This window comes from Propithecus coquereli, unplaced genomic scaffold, assembly GCF_000956105.1.
Source record: "Propithecus coquereli isolate 6110/MARCELLA unplaced genomic scaffold, Pcoq_1.0 Scaffold129, whole genome shotgun sequence".
In the NCBI taxonomy this organism is placed as follows: Eukaryota; Metazoa; Chordata; class Mammalia; order Primates; family Indriidae; genus Propithecus; species Propithecus coquereli.
The window spans coordinates 3,939,652-3,946,249 of NW_012137080.1; the positions used below are offsets into that span (position 1 = coordinate 3,939,652).

General features: G+C 41.2%; 1 long non-coding RNA gene and 1 pseudogene across 1 annotated transcript in view; one reads left to right on the top strand and one right to left on the bottom strand.

The window, feature by feature from the left end:
• LOC105805452 overlaps positions 1-6,598 on the bottom strand; it is a 17,112-nt gene that overhangs the window by 4,183 nt on the left and 6,331 nt on the right. The window lies entirely within an intron of this gene.
• On the top strand, positions 2,252-2,923 carry LOC105805451 (annotated as a pseudogene).

Genomic DNA, 6,598 nt, shown 5'->3' on the forward strand with positions numbered 1-6,598 from the left:
ACTATAATCTAACCTATAGTTAGGGTTCTAGAGAGCATAAACTTTTACAATTATTAGCAAGAACTGTATGAATGCAACTATTAAACACTTTATAGGGATGAATTGAGTATTTTAATAAGAAAATGGAAAAAGAGACTAATATGATTTGGATATTTGGCCCCTCCAAATCTCATGTTTAAATTTGATCCCCAGAGTTGTCCACAAGATGGCTGACTAGGGACATCAGTCACCAAATCGTCTCAGAAAGAAGGAAAAGTTTCTGATGAAAAAAAACATAGCTCAGGCATAATTCTGAGGGAAAACTACCAGAACCTACCAGAGATTCACGGGAAGAAAATGCAGAACAGAACAAGAAAAGGAGCAAGATATCAGCAGAGATCAACCCCTGAGAAACCTGGAGCCCCGTGGAAAGGGTAGGTGGGGATTTTCCAGCAAGCGCCACCTACAAGCAGGGAAGACAACTTGTACAGCCCATTACAATATTTACTGACTCAATTATCCTAGGTGTGGCTGATTCTTACCCACAAGCACTACCTCAGAGATTAAACTGGGTGTCCCAATATAATTCACACTGTTAAGAAGACCAAAGGGCTGGGGAAAGAGAAAGGATTTCAAAGACCTCCATCTTCTCTCCTCAACAAGAAAAAGGGAATCTGCCCACACACCTAGTATACCGCTGCTAGAGCCTACAAATAAGTAGTGACTGAGAAAACAACCACACTAAGGATATCTATAACCAAGGTTTCCATCCAGAACCTAGACCCTCATCAAAGTATCCACAAGCAAAGCCAAAGGCTCTTTCCCAACATATGCTACAGAAACACCCATAAGAGTGAGCGGGATAAAAAAAAGCCCCATCTAAACTAAAGAAAATTCAAAAACAAGAAGCGATAGCTGCTCCGGATGAGAAGGAATCAGTGCAAGAACTCTGGAAGTATGAAAATCAGAGTGAAAGGACATCTCCAAAGGAGCATACCAGCTCTCTAGCAATAGATCTCAACCAAAATGACAATATTGAAATGACAGATAAAGAATTCCAAACATGGATTGTAAAGAAGCTCTATGAAACTCAAGAGAAAATGGAAAACCAAATGAAAGGAACCAGAAAAACAATTCAGGAAGTAAATGAAAAATTTACCAAAGACATAGACATATTTTAAAAAAAAAAAGCAAACAGAACTTCTGGAAATGAAAAATTCACTTAAGGAAATACAAAATACAGTGGAAAGCTTTAAGACTAGACTAGACCAAGCAGAAGAAAGAATTTCAGAGCTTTAGGACAACTCTTTCGAATTAACCCAGTCAGTCAAAAATAAAGAACAAAGAATCAAGAAGAACAAAGTCTATGAGAAATATGGGATTACGTAAAACAGCCAAATAAAAGAATCACAGGCACATTTGTGGGTGAAGAAGAAAAAGTACAAGATCTGGAAAAACCATCTGAGGGAATAATTGAGGAAAACTTCCTTGGTCTTGCTAGAAATTTGGACATCCCGATACAAGAAACTCAACGGACACGTGGGAGATTCATTGCAAAGAGGGAATCGGGAATCACCAAGACATACAGTCATCAGACATCAGTCATCATCAAAGTCACCATAAAGGAGGAACTCCTACAAGCCGTGAGGCGAAAACATCAAGTTAACTTACAAAGGAAAACCCATCAGGCTAACTGCAGACTTCTCAGTGGAGACCTTACAAGCCAGAAGGGACTGGGGCCCCATCTTCAGTCTTCTTAAAACAGAACAAATGCCAGCCTAGAATTTTGTATCTTGCAAAACTAAGTTTCACATGTGAAGGATAAATGAAGACTTTTCCAGACAAGCAAACGCTAAGGCAATTTATCACGACCAGACATACCCCGCAGGAAATACTCAGAATTGCATTATACATGGATAAGCACAATAGATAACCACCAGTGTAAAACCACCCAAAAGCTAAAGCTCACAGTTCCTATAAAACAATAGCACAAGAGGGAAAATAAAGCAATAATGTACTACCCAATATGATGAACAGAACAGCATTCCACATATCAATTCTATCACCCAAGGTTAACGGTCTGTGCTTCACTCAGAAGACGTAGGCTGGGAGGCAGGCACTCACTTGGGCAGGAGGAGGGCTCTTGGCCTGAGGCCTGACAAGGACTTAGCCCACAGAGATCAGCCCCACGTGTGTGACCCTGTACCCACCCAGTCATCCACCTACCTACTCCCTGCGCTGCCTCCTCCCACCCTGAGCAGAGCTGCCAAGGATGATAAATACCCAGGACATGTCTACCAGTGCCAGAGAGATTTGTCTGAAGATGTTTGATGGGTGCTACTCCGGTCACACATACCCAGCTGGACTCCCTTGGCCTTCACGGGCTCCCTATGCCTCTACAGGATATAGTATTTTGCCTTTAAATAACTGTCTCCAGCTCCAGCGCTGCAGGTGCATTATTCCGGGGCCTCCGTGGGGCTCCTAATGCCCCTCACCCACTCTCAAAAATCCCCTGCGGGCGAGGGCCGGCGGGGATACTTCTCTCTTAGCTCTAATATATAAGGACAAGAAGCTCACTGTGACCCAGGACCTCCCCGTGAACGATGGAAAACCTCACATTGTCCACTTCCAGTATGAGGCCACCGAGGTGAACGTCTCTTCCTGGGATGCAGTCCTGTCCAGCCAGAGCCTGTTTATAGAAATCCCAGATGGATTATTAGCTGATGGGAATGAAGAAGGATTGTTAGCACTGCTAGAGTTTGCTAAAGAGAAGATGAAAGTGAACTACATCTTCATCTGCTTCAGGAAGGGTTGGGAAGACACAGTTCCACTCCTGAAGACCTTCGGCTTCTTGGGCTTTGAGACTGTGCATCCAGGCCATCCCTGTGTCCCCTCTTGGCCAGATATGATGTTCATGGACCAGAACTTGTCCAGTGAAGACTAATGGTCATGGAGGATGCTTCACCCAAGAGCCACGGTGGGGGAAGAGGTGTAGTTAGGCAGCCCTGGGACAGAGGAGAGGGCCCCTCACTGTCTAGGGAAGGACGATGAGTGGCTCAGGGTGAGGGTTGCCTATTGTGTTCTTGGAGTTGACTCAATGAAACTGCTTTCCATAAAGAACAGTATAAACACATTACTCACATGTAATCACCAATAGTAAATGAAGATGTTTATGAACTGGCATTAGAAGCTTTTTAAACTGCACTATGTGATGTGCTCTATCTAGCCTAGGGGAGGACATTGCCTAGATGGGGAGGGACTGTCTGGGTCCACGGGCACGGCCTGGAGGGCTGGTGGGCAGCGTTGTCAGGCTCAGGCGCCCCTGATGTTGGGCTTTCTGTTTTGGTTACTAACACTTGTGTATTTTCTTTCTTTGCTTCCTGTCACCCCATGGGCTCCTGAGTATAGGCTTCTCAGTCCCTGGGCAGTGTCCTTGAACTGTTTTTTGACACTCTACCTGGGCTTCTCTGTGTACATTTGTGTCTGGCCTAGAGTACTTAGAGGTCTGACCCCTCCTTATTTACAGCTTAGTGTTTGTTATTCTGTCATTTGGTTAAGCTGGCTTAATCTGTTTAATGTTGTCAGTGAATTTTAAATAGAAATATTGAAGTTTACTCCCACCACCAGGGCTATTTTGGGGGGTGCCTGGGCCTTAAAAAACATTAGCTGAACTCCAATTCGCAAGTGACCACCAGGAGTTCTTGCTCCTGGCTACAGGCCCAGGTTCCAAGGTCTCCTTCCTAGGGTTGCAAAGAACAAAGAAGAGGAGGAATAGCAACTCAGGGATTGGGAATTGTCCCCAGGAGAACCTGTGCTTAGGGATTGGATGCCTCTGGCTGGCCGAGTATAGTGCTCACTGTCTCCCCTAACAGGTTCTAAGTAGGCCTGAGATCCTGTTCCACAGGGCCTAGGGGTAGGACTATTTTCACTGAACAGCCTATTCTAAGGGGAGAGGAAGGGGAAGAGAGCTAGAATGGGTGAGGGGGATAGGGATATCAGGAAGATAAGTGTGTTGTGTTACTGTATCAATAAACTGATTTAAAATTAAAAAAAAAAAAGATGTAGACTGGCTGAATTGATGAAAAAACACAACCAAAGCATCTGCTCTCTCCAGGAAACACATCTAACCCACAAGGACTCACACAGACGCAAGGTGAAGGGACGAAAAAAAATATTCCACGTAAGTGGAAACCAAAAGACAGCACAGATAGTCATTTTCATACCAGCTAAAATTGACTTCAAATGAACAATGGTAAACACAAAGATGGTCATTATATAATGGTAAAGGGAGCAATTCAACAAGAAAACATAACAATCCTAAATATTATATATATGAACCTAACATAGGAGGTCCCAGAATCATAAAGCAAATTCTACTAGATCTAAGCAAAAGATAAATAGCATCGTAATTGCTGGGGACTTGAACATCCCACTGACAGAGCTGGACAGATCATCAAAGCAGAAAATATATAAAGAAACACTGGATTTAAATGGGATGCTAGAACAAATGGAACTAACAGACATTTACACAACAGTCTTCCAAAAACTACTGAATATACATTCTTTTCATCAGCACATGGGATATTCTCCAAGACTGATCATATCTTAGGCCACAAAACATGTCTCAACAAATTCAAAAAAATAAAAATCATACCATGTATCTTCTCAGACCACAGTGGAATAAAACTAGAAATCAATTCCAAGAGAAACAGTCAAATCTACACCTACACAAAGTCATGGAAATTAAACAACATGTTGCTGAATGATTATGGAGTCAACAATGAAAATCAAAAGACTCCTTCAACTGAACGACAAAGGGGACACAAGCTATCAAAATCTGTGAGATTCAGCAAAAGCAACCTAAGGGGAAAATTTATAGTCTTAAATGCCTACATCAAAAAGACAGACAGAGCACAGTTAACAACCTAATGTCATATCTCAAGGAACCAGAAAAAGAAGAGAAATCCAAACCCAAAGCCAGCAGAAGAAAAGAAATAACAAAGGTCAGAGCAGAACTAAATGAAATGGAAAAAAAAAAATAATACAAAAGGTCAACAAAACAAAAAGTTGGTTCTTTGAAAAGATAAACAAAATCAATAGACCTCTTGCTAGAGTAACCAGGACTAGAAGAGAAAAGGACCCAACTAAGCTCAATCAGAAACGAAAAAGGAGATATTACGACTGATACCACACAAATACAAAATATCATTCATGAATACTACAAAAATCTCTATGCAAATAAACCAGAAAATGTAGAGGAAATGGACAAATTCCTGGAAACACACGACCTCCCAAGACTCAATCAGGAAGAAACAGAATTCCTGAACAGACCAGTAACAAGTAATGAGATCGAAGCAGTAATAAAAAATCTTCCAACAAAAATAAGCTCTGGACCAGATGGATTTACAGCCAAATTCTAGCAGACCTATAAAGAAGAGCTGGTACTCATACTGCAGAAATCATTCCATAACACTGAGAGGTACACAATCCTCCTCAACTCATTCTATGAAGCCAGTTATCACTTTGACAGCAAAGCCAGGAAAGGACAGACCTTTAAAAAAGAAAACTACAGACCAATATCCCTTATGAATATAGATGCAAAAATCCTCAATAAAATAGTAGCAAAATGAATTCAACAGCACATCAAAAAAAAATTTCACTGTCAGCAAGTGGGCTTCAACCAAGGGATGCAGAAGTGGTTCAACATATGTAAATCAATAAATGTTATTCACCACATCAACAAAAGCAAAAACAAAGATCATATGATCATCTCAATAGATACAGAAAAAACATTTGACAAAATCCAGCACCCTTTCATGATAAAAATCCTCAACAAACTAAGCGCAGAAGGAAAATTATAAAAGCCATATATGACAAACCCACAGCCAACATTATACTAAATGGGGAAAAGTTGAAAGCTTTCTCTCTAAGTAGTGGAACAAGACAAGGGTGCCCACTGGCACCACTTCTATTCAACATAGCACTGGAAGTCCTATCCAGAGCAATCAGACAAGAGAAAGAAATAATGGTATCCAAAATGGGAAAGAGGAGGTCAAACTATCCCTTTTCACTGACAATATGATCTTGTATCTAGAAAATCCCAAAGACTCCACCAAGAGACTCCTGGAATTGATAAATAAATTCAGCAAAATCTCAAGTTACAAAATTAATGTACACAAATCAGTGGCATTTCTATATACCAATAACAGTCAAGCTGAAAGTCAAATCAAACACTCAATACCATTCACAATAGCTACAAAGAAAATAAAATACTTAGGAATATATTTAACCAAGGAGGTGAAAGATCTCTACAAGGAGAACTATGAAACATTATGAAAGAAATTGTTGATGACACAAACAAATGGAAAAACGTACCACACTCATGGATCAGTAGAATCAACATTGTTAAAATGTCTGTGCTGCCCTAAGTGATTTATAGATTCAACACAATCCCCATCAAAATACCAATGTCAGGCCGGGTGCGGTGGCTCACGCCTGTAATCCTAGCACTCTGGGAGGCCAAGGCGGGTGGATCGCTCAAGGTCAGGAGTTCAAGACCAGCCTGAGCAAGAGCGAGACCCCGTCTCTACTAAAAATAGAAAGAAATTATCTGGACAAC